The 19,627-nt window shown below is 42.4% G+C and overlaps 1 protein-coding gene across 5 annotated transcripts in view; it reads left to right on the plus strand.

Moving 5' to 3' along the window:
- The window catches only part of TSC2 (TSC complex subunit 2), a 3,048,576-nt gene that overhangs the window by 734,282 nt on the left and 2,294,667 nt on the right, over positions 1–19,627 (plus strand). The gene's annotated exons all lie outside the window — the stretch shown is intronic.

A 19,627-nucleotide genomic window follows, 5' to 3' on the forward strand; every position in this document is an offset into this window, starting at 1 on the left:
AGCTAACCAGCTATTTATTTTTTATTCTAGGACTAAAAAAAGGTAAACCCATGTCTAAATGCATTATTTCCAGCTGGTTGCCTTCTATTTATTTATTTTTATTACTCTCACCATGGAAAATCCATTCCAGCCAGTGTTAAGGCATGCTCTGCAAGAGCCTTAGCGTCTACAATGGCATACTAGAAGAGGTTGACTCTAGAAGCATTCTAAAGGCAGCAATGTGATCCTCTGTATATACATTTACAAAGCACTACAAGCTGGTTTTGTTAAGGACCTTTCTCCAGGGACTCTTGAACCCATATCCTTCCTTTCTTCAGGGTTGTCTAAAGCTGTGATAATCTACCCATAGGCTACTGTAGCAGTAAGCACGATGAACATCATGCAGTTGTGTAAAGTTGTACTTGCTTTTAACAGTAGATGTTTGAATCGCTCACTGCTGCAGTAGCCACACTCCATCCTCCTCCTTTTTGGAAATAGTTTTACTTGGATATAAAATTGTTTTTTTTTTTTTTTTATGTCTGTGTGTGTGTTCAGGATGTGTTCCCCTTATTTTTGTTGCAGGGCAAGAAAATCCTGAAGATTTTTAGTCACGCTGGTTGTTTATGTATCTCCTTCCTAAAAGGGCTAAGCCTGTAAGCAGCCAGATTGACAGTGTAGGAGGAAATGAAAGCCTTTGGAAGCATTCCAGTTATATCTGTGGTAGGATACACCCCATAGACTACTGCTGCATGAAGAATTCGAACATCTGCTGTTAAAGGCAAGTGCATTTTACACAGCTATATTTTGCCTGCTTGGCCTAGGTCGTGGCTACTTTAACAAGTAAAATAGATAGATACTTGGCTAAGTTCCTGAGAGTTCACCAAAATCTTTTAAGACACTTAGCGGAGTTTCACGAGCATTGGTTAAAGCTAACCTTTGCTGATTCTTGGATCTCTAGTGACAGCATGAGCTCAGTTTAACTGATGAAAACCAATTGTTTGGGTGTGTAAGTGAAAAAATGGATATATTTCATAAGGTTTGGACACGTGAATCCGTATCTATGGTAAATATTGAAATCCTTTGTGTGCTAGGTAGAGATCATTATTAGCATGGCCCTTCCTTTGACAGATGGCTTTTGGGTCCTGGTTGATTCTGTAGCAAGTAAGGTGTAAACTTGAGCTATGCCACTAGCTGACTTGTTGGTGGTGCAACATTTTGGTATTGCAGCCAAAAGGAAGACTGCACAAGTTGATAAGTATTATCTGAGCAGTGTGTGTCATGGTCACTGTCATTCTTCCAGATGTCAAGGTAAGTTATAGTTCTCTTGACAGGCAGTTTGTGGACTGAGTTGTTGTCTGTGTTGAAATAACTATACAGGTTGTTTTTGTTAGCCCTCTCAGAATGGAATGCATGTCAGTACCAAGTTGCATTGCATTGTAAGAGTATTTTTTTTTGTGAAGGAAGCCTGTGAGGCAAGATTTGCAGAGGTGTCAGGACTGTTATAACAGGCTTTGTGGTTTTATTCTTTGAAAACATTTTTACATTTTGTTTATACCTAATGTAAATAGTTTGTTATGATGACATAATTTAAACAGTGTTTCTGTAGGATGATCAAATCTATGCAAGATTAAAAGAAGAAAAAAATAAAAGCTATCTTGGTTATCACATGTCCGGAAGCTCTGGAGATAGGATGAAACTGCATTATCTTTCTCCAGCTGGACAAAGCCTACACAGAGTTTACATGTGTGCATGGGGTGCAGCAGCACTCTTTGCATATTCATGCCATGCACTGCATTAAATCACAAATAAGTAAGGTTTTGTGGCTAGCAACAGTGTTGCTGGCCAGGAAACCGTGTAAGTGAGTATGCGTAGCACTCCTGTGCAAGTCTGAGCACTGAAGGTATGTGGTTTTTGCACAGAATACCGCAGTGATTACCAGGGCTTAACAGATAATGGTTTTCATAGCTCTCAGTCTCTTAGTGCAAGACTTTTGGACAAAAGCCAACATAATGGTGGACAATGACCCAGAAATAGGGACAGATTTGACATTCTTGCTCTTTATAAATCTGCTAGAACAAGGGGTTTGTCTGAAGATGTATTTTCTGAAGGATTGGAAGTCTGAATCTCAAATGTGTTGAGTGACATCAGTCCTGAGATTATCCCAGTGATATAGCAGAAAACCACAACTTTGATAAGGAACACACCAAAAGATATATAAGGCAAAAACTAGACATTCTGTGAAAATATTAATATTCGAGAGGTATGAGAGTTATGTATATGGTCCAAACACAGTACAGGACAGTGTGTACAGTGCAGAGTATTGCGAAATCCCATTCCTGGCATTCTGTGCAGAAGTTTTGTAAATGATCTGCAAAGATGCATAGACTGCCATGTAAAATAAATACTCAGGGGAGAAGTGAGTGTATTGAATAGGTGCACACCCATGAATTGCAGGAATGAACACAGAAAGAGGACAGTTGAAACAACCTAATATATAGCAGAAGAGGGCATCTCAATGGAAGACTGTTATAGCAGCAATACCAATCACAAATCAGTATGGTACAGTAAGAACTGCACAGTGAAAGTGTTGTGACTGTCACAAAAGGTGACATAATGGGAAAGATGTCTGAGGTAAGCATCCTTACATGAACAATCCAGAAGACATCCGTCAAGGATGTTACATACAGTTGGGGTGCGGTGCATATTATGAAGTTGTGCAACTGATTTGCTTGAATATAAGAGTATTCTCAGTAGAGGTCTCCAGCAGCATTAAAAGAAGTACAATCATGGACAATACCAGAATAATACCACCAGTAGTCCAATGTTTTTGACATAATGTATGTGATTTACAGTGATCAGAGATGATTCTGCACAAAGACACGTGGACAACTATTATGACGTCCGTATTCTAAGGGTAATCACGCACACTGTCCTGGCACTGTAACATTTGCTGGAGGTGTTAGGAGGGACACTGCTATACCTGAATGCAGCATTAATACAGGCTAGTTGACTGCTGTGCATAGCACATATAAATATATATATATATACTGCTGTGTATAGCACACACACACATTTTATATATATATATATGTACATACATATATATATATATATATATATATATATATATATATGTACATACATATATATATATATATATATATATATATATATATATATATATATATATATATGCTGTGTGTATATATATATATATATATATATATATATATATAAACATTTCACAATTCCGAAATCCTGAAAGATCGTATATTTCTTATGGCTGAGACCATATGATCGAACTTTCAGAATTCCGACATTTTGAACAGAGATCTGCATATAGTGCTGAATGGGAGATTTCCCTTTTTCTCTCTCTAGTGCGATCTCGGAGTTGGAATATTTAAGTAGCTGGGTGTGGGGGGGGGGGCTGCAGAAAATTTTTAATTGTTGGGGGGGGGGGGTTTGGATTTGTTTCGAAATTTCGATATTCCGAAACATCGATCATCCACACTGTCATGAATATTACCCATGCCATTAATTTTGTCAAACTGCTATGTATGTACTGTGTGCATCACTGGAACAGGTAGCACACATGCATCTGGTGTAACAATTTGGGGTTTCTGCACCATCACACATTATTGTTTATGCTACAAAAACAATACCTAGGTATGGCCAATAAGAAGTGTTGAAGCTCACTATGATAAAGGTGGTACATTTCAGTTACATGTCAGTGGAAGATGTATAGGGAGGTACATGAAGAATGGTGCATTGTACTCAATTATTAGTGTGATGAAGGCTGTGAGCTATAGAAGTGTTACAGCCTCTGATGTGGATGTCCTTCACATACTCAGTAGTTGTGTTGGGATTAGTCAGCAGTGTGACCACATGCTGGTGGACATTCCACTTATCTATCCCAGGACACAAGTCACATACCTATTTGTCTGATTATAGGGTGTGATGTCTGCATTATACTTGGGTTTGTTTCCCTGATGTAACCAATCCCCCTCCCCATGTTTTTGTGTCATTGTAGGTGCCGTCATGGCTGTGGCAGCAGTCTTTGGTGTGTTGATATGGTCTGCATTATGCTAATATTACAGTTGGAGTCAATGATTGCCTATAAACTGTAGTCCTTCAGACAGCTGTTTGGACACAGATTGTATGTGATGTCTGTCACTTAATGGACAGGAAAGGGCCTAGCAGACAGCCCTGATGTCCTGACTTGAAATATAGGTCACTTCATACACGTCAACATATTTAGATCCCAGGTATGTGATAACTACCCAGTGTAGATTTGTGTCAAATGCCTTAGGCTTGTTAAGCTCAAAAGGATGATAGTGTTGTCATCATGCATGTCATCAATGACCTCTTCGAGAACATCTAACAGATATAACAAACATGATGTAGCATTAACAGATGACATAGGTCTGTTGCACACAGCCGAGATAACAGTAATGTCCATTTAGAAAAGGTACATGGTGACATGTTGGCCTACCTCACAGATGAGAGTCAGCATGTCTTTATATGCATGCATTGGATGCTGCCCCCCCCAACTTAGATGGATGCATGTTGATGCACACCCTTCTACAGGAACATAGTCTGTGTGGAGAGTTTGTTTGAAGTGTGTATTCAACCGTGTCAGGAATGTGTATGCGATGAGTCACCTGATATACGATCTGGGGTGATGCCACAGCCCATTTATTCTTTGTGATAGGCCTGGATGAAGATAAGATGGTGCATACTGGCTATCCTCAACTGGCCTAAGGTTTGAACACAATATCACTGAGAAACTGTCCTAGCTGGGGAATAAACCTTACGTTATTAGTAAATAATTGGCTCACTGACCGAACACATACTGTGAAAGTTGGTGAATCATCAACCTGTACCAGTAGAGCTGTCATCATTGGTGTACCCCGGGGATCTGTGCTTGGCCCTTGACTGTTTGGAATCTTTTTCTTGACTGTTCAGGCTACAGTATATGGCCTTTGGCTTAGTGTTTGCTGATTCTAGCATACTAGGTGCAACCATTGGGTTCACCTATGATGATAACATACTACAGGAGGGGCTAACACAGACAAATGATTGGTGACAAGAGCCACACGGTTTACAAATAAATGCAAAAATGTCTGTATTTTGGCCTTCTTTAAAGTCAAGCAAGTATACGCACACCCCAGTTGACTGTAGTGTGAATAGAACTCCTACCCAAATATAGAAACTACAGAAGTCAGTAATGTACGCTAGCTCCATGGCACAAGAATGATATTTACAAGGCTTCAATTCAACTTATATTAAGTGACATCAGCAGGGCATGTTTGAATGAAGATGTTGGGAGGCCTGCATGAAATGGCTGTGTAGACATGTGCAAATATTAAAATACAGTCAGTCCATGGGATTGGACCGGTAACTGTAGGATACACACCTCTGCTCTTCTGGTTAGACGCATGCATGCATGTACAGACACATACACTTGTCTGCATTGAGAACAGAACCCCTACTTAAGCACACACACTACAGAACTCAGTACTCTGTTCTAGCTGCACAGCACTAATCTGACTTTTACAAGGCTGCAGGACAGCTTGTAGTGGATGACAACATGACATGTTGAAGAGAAGATGTTGTGAGGCCTGCATAGCTTTATAGTAAGTTACTAGGCTAATGGCCCTTGGGTGTTTACAAACCAAGCTGTGTAAAAACACAAGTACCCTTATTGAGCATAGTTAGATGGTCGTTATTAGCGGAGTGTTTTTGTGTTCAGCAATGACTGCCCCTGCTCATGAAGGCCATAGGTGCCACCCCAGGGGTGAATTTACAATCACCCATTCAGTTGTCAACGTTGTGCTTGAATAGGGTTATTGAGGAGCACTGCTTCACATGCAATGGAAGCCTATTACAGAGAAATGGCAATTACTGAGAGATTTATCCATCTTCCCAGCATGTTCTGTTTATATCACAGGCTAGGGTGAGATCCCCCAGAGCAAGTTATGTTAGTCCCATTTGATTTGCAGATGTCAGGCATTTCCAGTTGGTCAGAGTAAGACTCCTCTGTAGGCCAGGCATAGGTCACCTCTCAGCAGCCTGGATGATACTGAGTATAGTGACAGGTCTTTTAGTCTTTCCTTCTTTCCATGTATGTCACGTTTTGGAGGCCCTGGATTCTCCTGGTCACAAACTTCTGTGTTTTCTCCAGTTGCTACAGGTGTCTGGTAAGGCACAGACTAGTACAACAGAGCTACGACCTCCCTGGTTTTGGATGTGATGCCCTTATTAATGAGGTGCGCAATGTAGAATGTGTCTCACCATTATGGACACACAGTCGAATTATAGATTGCTGTCAACATGTGTTCCCAAGTCTCGCAACACTGTGTTTGAGCTTACAAGGGTGCTATGTATACCATAATTAGCAGTGGTACTTCATTGCCAAAGGGGGCAATGAGGCATTTTTGCTTTAAGGTTCAGTCTGTGAGTTTGGCATCAGTCATTTCTGCCTCAGCCCTTTCTGTAATATGTTAACATTGTTGGGGGACTATATATGAGTGCGCCTATCTGGCAGTCATCTGCAGACTTGGTAAGCAGTAGCACATCTACTTTTGCCTGACCTTCAGAGAAATCGTTTCCAAACAGTTGAGGGCCCAGCACGAATCCTTGTGGTATTCCACTGGTAACTGGTCTAGTGGTGGAGGTGCAGTGTTCAACTTTGATAGTGTGCATTTTGTCGATGAGCCAGTTGGCTATCCATCTAGTAATGTATGGGTTAATCTCCAGATGGGAGAGTTTCTCTGTGATACATGAATGGGGGTAGTGTCAACGGCCTTGGATAAATCAACATAAGTGGTGATTCTTGTTATCCCTCATTCAAGTCTTTCTTTAGGGTCATTGTTGAAGTCCACTAGATTTAATAAGCAATATCTACCCTTGACAAAACCAAAATGGGTCAGGTCAAGTGTGTTGAAAGTCACCTATGTCCCTGTGGATATGATCCATGATGATTCCTTCCATAGCCTTGCAGATAAGGCTGTTTAGGCTTATGGGTCATTATTTCTAGTTCTGCATGTTACCAGATTGATGTGCATTGCATATCTGACAACATATTAATTTATATAGCGTAAATGATGATGTTGTTGTGTCTTTTGGCTTTTCCCGGTTAGGGGTCGCCACAGCAGAACTCCAGTCCGCTAATGATTGGCAGTAGATTTTAATGTGCCGAGTTGCTGGCCCTGACGCACAACCTTCAACGAAGGTACACCCATTCACGCATGTCTCCACACACAAGACGCTCTAGCTGAGAATAGAACAGGACACCTTCTTACTGTGAGGCGACAATGTAGTTGATATGTGTGAAAAATGTACTGAGCCACAAGGATTGTAGTACTTGGGAGGGAAAGCAACACATGGCTGTATTGTAGATGTGACATACTGTTAGGGGGTTCGGTTAATGTTTTCACATGTAATTTCATGTCATAAACTGGAAATGGGCAGTAAACAGCACTAATAAATAGTTTTCCATACCGCAGCAAGCAGAAGGTGTACGTGACATTTGGCAAAGTGTTTGCGCATGCGGGGTACACATTTCCATTCCTTTCCCAGTTTGCACATAGTTAAGCAGTGCACAAACATGAGCTGCATTGCTAAACGTCTGAGAGTTAGTACTGAGTTTGTGAAAAACACCTGCTGCTTAATGGACTCTGTGGTAGCAGGTGTAAATGCACAATTTCTTTTCGAGGCCAGGTAATTCTGGGTTTCTAATTCAGGTGTATGTAAGACTAATGCAGTGACTTTGTTTATAGTATGTGTTGCTGTGTGTTGGCATAGAGCAGTGGGGTTAAGCTACATTGTGCAGCATAGTACTACCGCTCATTGTCGCTTGGCATTGCTGAGCAATGCCAAACTCCATGCAAATGCCAAAAAGTGAAGGGATCCATTGCTTTTTCTGCTACTTATGCATGTGTGTGATTCTGTTTTGTGACCAGATTATAGTTGTTAAAATGGAATGTGCAGGAGGGAAGTTAGGTAGGAACCATAGCTATCCATTTCTTCAACAGTAAAAAATGATCATGTGTGCAGAATTAGTTGAATTTGGACTGTCACCTCCAGAAAGAAGGGTGACAGCAACATAATCATGTTGTATAGTCAGTTGGACTGAATCAAGTGTGTCAAGAAGACGTGCGAAATTGAGAACTATGTCTGGGACTTTTTTTTGGGGGCGGGGGGGGCATGTGACCATTTTTTTTTTTTTTATAATTAGGAAAGAGAGGACTACTGGTTAAGGGATGTAGGTATGTCTGGGTCAGGTAAGTTGGGTAGGTGAGGAACAAGTGCAAACAAGCAAGACTTGACCGGGATGGTGAAGGACACACAAGGTTGAGGGACACCGTGATTGGGGTGAGGGAGGGAACAACACAGGCTCATGCCCATCAGGCTTGGAGACTGTGAGATTAGTTCTCGCCCACTGGAGTGTCATCACTGTCACCTTACTCAGCTAACAGCTGGAGTGCTTGACATTTTCTCCTCCTGTAGACCATGATGGACAGCACCTGGCCATCTCGCATAGGCGTACACCAGTGGTGCGGTGCACAACCCTACGCACCAACCCTGCCATCTCCCAGCCGGTGATGAAATAATCACCTCCTCAACTTCACCCGGAGGGTACCACTGCACAAGCTTTCTGGGGCAGTACTTAACTACGGGCATAGGTAGTGCAGAGGCAGTGCTGTCAGGTTGGCTCCCAAACGTGCTGGGCATCGTTTCTGGAGCCAGTGGAGTGAGGACAGGCTGATCCAGTGGGGGCTGTCTTATCTCGTGCTGTGTAGTATTTAGTGAAGATGTACACATGGAGACATTAACAACGCGTAATAGAAAATAAAACAGAGAAGGGTTGGGGTGAGAGAGAAAAAAGATAATTAGTACCATCATATGTGACATACAGTGCATTAACACAAATATAGACCTGTCTTATCGGAAGTGTTACGTTTAAGTATATATCCTAACAAGTACACACCACACTACTGATTTAAAAGTAATCCTTGAAATGTGCATACATTGCACATATGCATGTTCCAGTTATACAGATTACACTTTACAGCAGAACATGTGTGCCACTGGTATAGAGTTTTCAATTTAATGTAAATATTAAAGAAGTAACAGTATTGTATAGTTGCAAATTGTGGTAATTGAACCCACAACCTCTGACTACAGTTTAATGTTTGACTCCTGCAATTGGTTTGTGCTACAGACTAATGTATGCATACTTGCTTTTACACTTTGGGTATGCATGCTCAGTTTGATGCAACTATATAACTTTTAAAGCTACAATAACACTTCTCTTTTGTTGCGTACATACCACTTGCTTCCCTCAGTCTCTCGATTCGAGCAGCATGAGCCCTCCTAAAACAGGCAATGGTTACTGATGGCTATTGTATTCTGAAGAAGTCATTCCTGATGAAAGTGTGGAATAAAGTTTTGTGCACGCCAAGTTTTTCTCCGGACTTTATTGACCATCAGTAACCTTTGCCTGTTTTTGGTTTGTCTGTTTGGCTTTAGTGCACGTATTCTTTCCAGCATGAGCCCTCCTATTGAACTCATATTTGGTGACAGCTGGGGAAAGAACAGAAAAGAGCAGAACAACATTATGGATACCAGTCTTGCCTATGTTTAACTTTCTAAATCTTACAAGTACTCTTAATGCCGTTCTTCCACCGCTGTGGATGTCTGCTGTCTCAAGCTCATTCAGTCAGCGGTTGAGGGTATCCCTTTTCACTTGTTTAGGTCATTAAAATGTCGTCTACACTGCCGTGCAGTGTGTTGGATGTCAGTAGTACTGGTTATAGCCTTGTCCACACTGTTCCATGTCTGGGACTTGTACTGAAAGCCAGAACAGTCCCCTGCAGAAGCCTTTGGCTGTGGTGCTTTACCGGGAGTCCAATAAATATCCTGGCCTCTTGGAAACCCCACCTTTTTGCCCTAAACTGTACACCTTTCTCTCTAATCCCAGCCATGTCTCCCAGCCAGACTAGAGCATTGGAAGCTGATGCTTTCCCGCCAGTTCCAGTTATCGTGTTTACTGGTATTGGGGAAGCATGAGCAACGATGCCAACCAAACTTGCGCTATGTTAAGCAGACAGCAGCATTGACAAGCAGGGAGGAATTAATTGAAATTTTAACATTAATCTGACACTTGGGCTTAGTTTGAGTGGTATCTACTGATGTTGGCTGGGAATGTATATTGGAAACTGGAAGTTAACTGTTAGGTGGATTAAGTTTGCAAACATCCACTGCGGGCATAAATATAATGACTTGAGACAATTGTTTTTGCCTTTATACACTGAGGAAAATTGCTTTTTACACTGCGGGATTCAAACCTAGACATAAGGGCCAAAACATTTTCTTTCACAGTGTTGATCTTCCATCTTTACCACAGAAGTGCTGCTCAGACATATTCAGGAATTGTACACAAGTACAGGTGACAGTTTGAGCTGTGGTACACCCGTATTGTGTGTGATTTGACAAGGTTATTGGATGTAGATCCTCTTGTGTATGCGTCTTGTGTAATTGTGAAGGCCATGCAAGTCCATATAGCAGAATTATACTCAATAGAAATATAGTAGACAGTATACTCTGTCATACATCTGAAGACAGTAATGGTGTCTCATCCCTCATACATATAATTCATATCAGCTCTTACTAACTGAAGTGTTATAAGTGAGACATGAATATAATGGGGAGTGGAACAACAGTAAAAGTGTATGGAATGTCTTTTAGAACCCAGGGTCATGTATATGGCAAGTCATACACTTATACCTGTTCCAAAAGAATGCTGAGATAACACTTGTGTATTTTTCGGTTCATTGCTGTAATGTGCACTGTCACAACAGTAAAACTAAGTTGCACACCCTGTACTAGAATCAAGGACTGTCTGTACTCCAGCCCTGTTTACACCTGCTGCTACAGGACTAGTTACATGACATTACCTAATTTCCTAGTTATTTTTATGGTCTCTGTGTTAACTGCCATGCGATGCCGCTTAGCATGTTGGTGCGGTGCCCAACAGAATTAATTGAATGTATCCAGTTTGGCTGTCTTGAGTTCTGCCTACAGGTGCTCGATGGATGCACCTGTTGGGGAACCGTGCTGCCGTACAACGCCACTAAGCGCAGTTGAGATGGAAAACAAAAAATACAACAAAGTATTGTTTTTGAACTTTGCCCTTTTACAGGCATCCTGTTTGTAGGCATTCTGTCTGCTCCCTAGGTGGGCATTAGTCCAGTTTGCACACTGCTGCGCTTTGTGCAAGTGAGATAAGCACAGCTAAACCTGACATTAATTTTTTCTGTTTCCTATGTTTGCACTAAGCTGTGCATCACACTGCCCCCCCCCCCAAAAAAAAGCGAAAAGTAATTGAAATGAGGAAAATCAACCTATGACATCCATCTACAACATGTTAGTACACATGAAACATTTCTACATGGCTCTGGATTTCAACTCACTCCAATGGACCTTCAAGAACACAATAAGGGTGCCTTATCCCTCTTTATCACATGCACCTTTGCAGTAAGGAACTGAAATCATTCTGCATACCACCAACTGCAACATTATCTACAGTGATGTGAAACCATATAGCAGTTATTTGTACATTTATTAATTTTGGATGTAGTGCACTGAGTGATCACACAACCAGTTACTAGTATTGCTTGCAGATATGTAGCTCTGCCTTACCTCTCTTGTGTTTGTTGCTCATTCTTCTCTTATCTGACCTATAATTTGAGACATGCAGTCTGTAAGCCATTCTGTCATTGTCCTTAAAATGTGTGAGGATATTAAATGGCAATAATATAATGTGCAGTTGCTGAAAAATGAAGGGGAGGTTGGATGTTAATGAACAGAGCCTGTGAATTGTGTGTTGCTTGCTTTTATTTCCAACTTTGACAAAATTACATCTAAGAGTTTGAAAGTCTAACCTGACACACCCACTGAATGTAAGGCAGTCTGCATTGCTGTTTTGTTTTCCTTCTCCCTACCAGCAATCATTCACAGTTGCAGTCCATTAAAAACAAATGCTGAAGGAGTGCCTGCACTGTATATGTTCATCGTGTTTCACTGTTGCAGTCATTACACTTGGGTTATCCTGCTGGTAGGCTACCCGCAGTCGGCCTGAATTCCAAAGTTCTGATCTGGCGTCTGTTGCTGTCGATCTTCCCTGACGTCAGTGTGCCAGGGGTATAAAAGATGCAGCCGACCATTTTTTTCAGTCTTTCTTGCCACTCGGTGCCCAAAGCAAAAGCAGTTCGCAAGTGCCGGTCGGCCGACTCCTGAGTTTTTCGAAATTGAATTTCAGATCCGAAGTCCTCAATAAAGCTAAGTACCCTGTTGGGGAAACTTTTTTCTTGCTCCAGACTGATGTCAGAAAAAGTTAACAGTTGTATTTCTTGTGGGAAGCAAATACCTCAAAGGATTTCCACTCTTACTGTATTCCTTGCCTAGGCCCTGACCACAACGTTGCTAGTTGTTGGTTTTGTGTTAGATTTAAGCAACGCACTATTAAGCGTCAGTACGGTTTTGCTTTTCATTATTTTGGCAGAAGGTTTAACTACATAATGCCATCGGAACAACCGACGTCTGGAATTCATAAAAAAACGCAAGGATAAAGACAAGGACAAGCATGAGAGGTCCAAAACCGACGACAAAGCCTCTTCTAGGCCAGCCGCAGGTTCGCCAGTGCTCAGTGAGGCGCTTTCGCAGCCCCTGACTCCCTCTACCTCAGAGCCACAGGCCGCCTCCGACTCCCACGTGGAGACAGCCAGGCCTCTGGATACTCAAGGTATTGGCCGTTCAGAAATTAATCCCTCAGATGAGTCCAGAGCCGCTGAGCAGGCATCGGCTTCTGAGGCTGTCTTCAGACCTACACAACTTTATAGAAAGCCTACTTCAGCATCCAAGACAAAGTCTAAAACAGTTTTAAAGACAAGGGAACCAGTACAGCATTCTCCAGGACAAACTTCTATGCCTAAGAAACAGATGCTCAAAATGGCCGAAGACCTAATTACTTAGATCAGGGTTTCCCATCCCCCTCCTGATAAGAGGCCTAGGCAAGGCACTGAGTATGATTTCTCTGATCAGGTTTCCATTTCCTCTGATTCCTCTTTTTTGATCAGGGATATTCTGTTCCTCCCTATGAGGATTCTGATGCTGAAGATTCTATTCCGTCAGCTTCTCCTCCTGAGGACTATTCATTTGGGAAACCCTGCATACCATGAGGGAGCATTTCCATTGGGAGAGCCAGGATTATTCCGATTCTAAGAAAAGACTTGGAGACTTTCTTTTACTTCCTCAGCACAGACCTCTTGCAGTTCCCCCTGTTCTAGACATAGTAGATGATGTTTTTTCAGAGTCCGGCCTGTCTCCAGACTCTTTGCCTCCTGCCCCTGTTAAGCCGGACAGATACTACAGGGTCCCAGACTCCCATAAATTTCTTTAGCTGCTGACCCAGAAACTATCTCACAGGGTCCCAAAGGAGTCAAGGCTGCTTCTGCCAAAAACCTTGTCCCCTCAGATAGAGATTCTAGGGCTTTGGACAGATGGAGAGAAAAAGTTTACTCTTCTGCTACCTTGGCTGTAAGGGCTTTAAATTGTCTATTTCATATGCTCAAATATCAGCAATACTTAAAGTCTTTGTTAAAACAAAAAATGTTGACAAATTCTGAATGTTCTGAGAACAAAGATTTGCAGGATTTATTGCATGCAGCTGAACAAGTGGGAAAACATACTTTGCAATGTGGCTATGATTCACTGGAGGCCTTGTGCAGGGTCGCTGTTACAGGTTCTGTTAGAAAGCATGCTTGGTTAAAGGAACAGAATCTGCCTGATCATGTTAAAACAAAATTATTGGATGCTGCATTACAGCATGATACTTTGGTGTTAAGGCAGAAGAGGTGCTGAAGAAAATGGAGGATAAGGCAAAATCTATGCAGACAGTAAAGGATTTCTTACAGGTACAGCCACCCAGATTTAGCAGGAACTGGCCCTCTAAGAATTGGTCCTTTCCAGTGTTAGACCACAAAGAGGCAGATTCAGATGCCCTAGAGACAGGCAACAGCCCCAGGGCTCATACAGGCCCAAACAATGGGGTGCTTCTGCCTCCAAAAGCGGAGAAGTCAAATCACAGCCTTATAGAAAACAGTCCCAATGACTTCCCTCTGCCAATGCCAAGCACTTATTTTTTGGCAGCACCCTTAGGGGGGAAAGCTAGCACTTTTTTCACAAAACTGGCACAAGATCACCCAGGACAAATGGGTCTTAAATATAGTCTCTCATGGTTACTGGTTCCACTTTCACACCCTTCCAAAGGCAAAAGGTATGCCAGACCAATCAATGGCAGGAGGCACAAAAACAAGTTTAATCTGTCATGGACATGGGGGCTATTCAGCCAGTGCCACAACAAGAGCAGAGACAAGGATTTTACTCAGCTTTTCTTAGTACCAAGAAAGGACAAAGCCTGGAGACCAATTCTGGACCTGTCTATTCTAAATACTTTTCTGGACGTCCCAAAATTCAAAATGTTGACTCTACAGCAGCTTCTGCCTATGCTGGACAAGAAGGCTTGGCTTGTAACTTTGGACCTCAAAGAGGCATACCTGCATGTCCCAATCAGACAATCTTGCAGAAGATACCTCAGATTCATAGCTGGCTCAATGCACTACCAATTCTCTGCACTGCCCTTTGGCTTATATTACTGCGCCCAGGGTCTTACAAAATGCCTGGCACCAGTAATTGCATTTTGCAGACAGAGGAATTCAGATATATCCCTATTTGGACGACTGCCTTATTCAAGCAAAGAACAAAGATATTCTACTATAGCATCTGGCGTTTGTAAAAAGATTACTAAATTGCCTAGGGTACACAGTAAACAAAAATAAATCAAAACTAGTACCCTCTCAAGAGATAATATTCCTGGGTGCAAGCTTAAACACAACTGCAGAGATGGCTTATCTCATGCCAGACAAACAAAAGCATCTGACTTCTTACTTCAAAGACATGGCAACAAAGACCCAGTTATCTGCAAAAAAAATTCTGCAGGCTCTGGGCTACATGGCATCCTGCATTCTACTAATTCCATACGCAAGACTGCATATGAGGAAACTACAGTGGTATCTAAAAAGTGTTTGGACTCAACATTGCCACAGCCTGAAAACAGTAATTTCTGTCATTCCCTGCCTGCAACACGAATTTCAATGGTGGGCACAGGCCTGTCACCACAACAAGGGACAGCCATTCACCTTACCACCACTGCCAGGCAGACACTAACAACAGATGCATCAGATTATGCCTGGGGGGTGCACATGGCAGGAAAATGTATTCAGGGCACATGGCCCACAAACCAAATGCATCTTCATATCAATCTAAAAGAGATGTTAGCTGTACAAAATGCTCTGACAACCTTCAAGGACCTACTTCATCCAGGACAACTACTGATAAAGGCGGACAACACTACAGTCATGTGGTACATCAACAAGCAAGGGGGCACACATTCCTATCCCCTCTGCAGGCAAGCCTTGACTTTCTGGAACACAGCATTGACTTATCAAGTACATCTGCAAGCACAATTCCTGCCAGGAAAGACAAATACTTTGGCGGACGAACTAAGCAGAAACCTCATGGATCCTCACGAGTGGAAACTAGATCCACAAATCTTCAACATGATAACAGGGAAATGGGGATGCCCAGACATTGATCTTTTCTCCTCCCCTCACAACTGCCAGCTACAGAGATTCTGCACTTGGACTTATCACAAGCAAACATGGAAAGTGGACGCCCTTTCATTCAGCTGGAAAGCCCTTACAGTATATGCTTTCCCTCCTCTGCCTCTCCTCTCCAAGGTACTCCTAAAAGTCAGACAAGAAAAGTCAAAAATGATACTGATTGCCCCAGACTGGCCACGCCAGCACTGGTACCCAATCCTAAAGAGCTTGTCTCAAGGCCCAGCCTGGACATTGCCTCTAATACCTTATTTGCTGACCCAACAGAACAGTCAGATCCTGCACAGCCAACTCAGAACCCTAAATCTGGCTGCATGGTGGATAATGTAATCATTCAGAACACACCTCTCTCTAAAGCAGTTATGGATGTTATTTTGGAGACCAGGAGGCCCAGCACCAGAAAATCTTATGCAGAAAAATGGAAGAGATTCTGTGCTTGGAACTAAGCGCAGGTAAATTGACTCTCTTGTACCAAATATTCCTAAGATTTTGCAATACCTAACTGAGATGCTGGACAGAGGCCTATCCTTCTCATCAATTAAGATCCATGCCTCTGCCATTTCAGCTCATTACAATACGGACCCACCTACTTTTTCTCATCCACTGCTAAGACAGTTTCTCAGAGTGGCCAAAAACGTAAGACCTCTAAGGAGAGCTCCATTACCTGCATGGGACCTCAATTTTGTCTTGGGAAAACTCACACTGCCTCCTTTTGAGCCAGCCAATACAGCAGAGATAAAATACTTGTCATGGAAAACCGCTCTTCTCCTAGCAATAACTTCAGCAAGAAGAGTGTCAGAGTTACAGGCACTAATGGCTGTGGAACCTTTTATTATTTTCCATCAGGACAGGGTTTCTCTAAGGAAAAACCCGACATTTATGCCTAAGGTAGTGTCCAGCATGGTTCTTAACCAAACCATACATCTGCCTACCTTTTATCCAAACCCACAGAATAAGGGGGAGAGACTTCTGCATACTTTGGACATACATAGACAGCTACGCTTTTACTTGGACAAGACTAAAGCATTCAGAAAGAATGAGCAACTCTTAGTGGCTGCAGGTTTGCAAGGAAAAGCCATTTCAAAGCAGACTATTTCAAAATGGATAGGCCACTGCATTCGTTTCTGCTATTCACAACATGGCAAATCAGTGCCCAAGGGCATTAGGCCACATTCTACCAGAGCAGCAGCCACTTCAGCAGCCTTCCTCCGAGGAGTACCAACCAAGGGCATTTTGGAGGCTTCAACATGGACTTTAGTGCACACTTTTACAAAGCACTACCATTTACCTCTCTACTCTAAATCCAGAGCAGGCTTTGCCACTGCAGTTCTGCAGGGTCTTCTAGCCACTCCAAACACTATTTAGGCCCAGCTACCCAACCTCAGCTTTGGGGTTCAACCCAAGTGTAATGACTGCAACAGTGAAACACGATGAACATAGTACAGTTCTGTACCTACCATAAATGTAGATGTTAGAGTGTATTCACTGTTGCAGTCCAGGTTACCCTCCCACCATCCCCCTTCTTCTTTGCTGGGACTTATCTGTACCTCTCTATTCTATGCAACCTATGTGGTGTATTTGCTTGTAGATGAAGGTTATGTGCATGCTTTTTTATGATCAAAATTTTTACAGCCTACCCTTTTGGGGCACCTGACATCTGGGGCAAGAAAAACTGAAGAAAATGGCGTCTGCTGCATCTTTTTATACCCCTGGCGCACTAACGTCAGGGAAGAGGTGACAGCAACCGACGCCAGGCCAGAACTTTGGAATTCAGGCCGACTGTGGGTAGCCTGCCAGCAGGATAACCCAAGTGTAATGACTGCAACAGTGAATACACTCAAACATCTACATTTATGGTAGGTACACAACTGTACTTTACATCTGTTACACAGAGCCAAGTATTTGGGATTCAGCAATTCTAATAAGTTCACACCTCATTTACATCTTCACAGTGACAGCCCTGAATCTACACCATAAAAAGACAACAGTGTAGATAGGGAAACTGAAGACGATGAGATTTGTTTATGTGGAAAACACAGAAAATACTGCTATTTTGAATATATCTGCACAGAAGATTACTGATCTTGGGAAGGTATGCTTGCATTTTGTCAGCTGTGTACTGCATATGCTGAAATGTAACCAAGAAAAATCTGTTTAATAGTTTTATAGATGTGTGTGTATAAATATATATATATGTGTGATGTGCATCTATGTATGTATATATATATATATATATATATATATATATATATATATATTTAGTTTACTATCAATTTGTTGAATGCAACAGTCGCATAGTCATGTTGTCGAACCGATATGTCTGTTTGCACAACATCGACTACCGTAAATGTCGAACCAGATGTCCGAAAAGGTCAATATCAACATTTTCGAACAAGAAGCAGACTCCCAGACTGTCTGCCTGTCAAAGTTGCCACACTACATTACATGTTTGCAGGGGGGCAAGCTCCCCTGCACCCCCCCTACTTATATATACAGACTCCGAGATTGCGCTACAGTGAGGGTAAGGGTACATTTCCCGATCCCCACTGTAGTGGGATCTGGTTTGCAATGTCGGAATTCACAGCAGCGAATACTGTATTGCATTCATAGGTAGGTACTAGGCTGTCGGCCCTAGGGCCCTTACAAGCCTAGCCAAAAAATGTACCCTGGCTTTCACCACCCAAGAAAATTATTTTCCTGTGCCCCTATCTAGCAGAGCCACAGAAGTGATCCCCGGGGTGAATTTCCCATTTCCCATCCAATCATCAAGATTTTTCTTGAAGAGTGCTAATGAGGAGCTCTGTTTCACATAGGCAAGTAGTCTGTTTCAGAGTATGGGAAGTCTCTGGGACAGGAATCTATCCCTCCAGCATGTTCTGTTTATTGTGGTGACAAGGTTATGGTCCCTAGAGCGTGTAGCTCGGAGGGATTGGGATTTCTTTAAGTGGAGCATGTCCAACAGCTCTGGGTTTGACATAGCTTTGTATGTTAGGCAGAGATCGCCCCTGAGTAGGCAATATGCAATGGAGTAAAGCTGTAGTTTTTTGAGACGGTCTGCATAGGGCATCTGTTTGAGGCCAGTAATCCTCTTTGTGAGGTATTTCTGTGGTCTTTCCAGTTGTAGATGTCTTGTGAGGTACATACCAAAAGGGGCGTTGTACTCTATAATGGGTCTAATGAGTGATGAGTAGAGGGGAACAATGACCTCTTTTTTTCTGGATGAGAATCCTTTTGTGATGAGAGGAGCCACGTAGAAGGATTTCCTGACCACTGTGGCGATGTGATTATCAAAGGAGAGACTACTGACCACCTGTGTCCCAAGGTCTCTTATCACATTTTCGGCATTAAGTAGACTACCAGCTATGTGGTAGTTCATGGATACAGAGTTTTTACCAAAGGGGATGACAATACACTTTTTGGCATTGAGCTTCAGGCCATGGCTTTGACACCAGGTATCTGTCTCAGTGAGACCCTTTTGTAGTTTGTCCACATCGTTAGGAGTTTTGATTATGGCTCCTAGTTTGCAGTCATCTGCAAACTTTGTTAGCCAAAGACCTTCTGTGTTGGCCTGCACTTCAGAGAAGTAGATACCAAACAGGAGAGGACCCAGGACTGAACCCTGTGGTACTCCACTTGTCACTGGTCTGATGTCGGATTTGGATTCCGCTACTTTCACAGTGTGGGTTCTGTCCGTGAGCCAGTTGGCAACCCATCTTGTGACATAGGGATTTATACCTAGTTTAGTGAGCTTATCTATAATTCCAGAGTGGGGGATGGTGTCGAAAGCCTTGGCGAGATCTATGGCTTTGGTGACTGCTTCAAAGAAGTCAATCAGGTTTAGGAGGCATGATCTGCCTTTTATAAATCCAAACTGAGTAGGGTCCAGAGTTTGGAGATTACCAGTG

Source organism: Protopterus annectens, chromosome 12.part0, assembly GCF_019279795.1.
Source record: "Protopterus annectens isolate FY-2018-M chromosome 12.part0, PAN1.0, whole genome shotgun sequence".
NCBI classification, from domain to species: Eukaryota; Metazoa; Chordata; order Ceratodontiformes; family Protopteridae; genus Protopterus; species Protopterus annectens.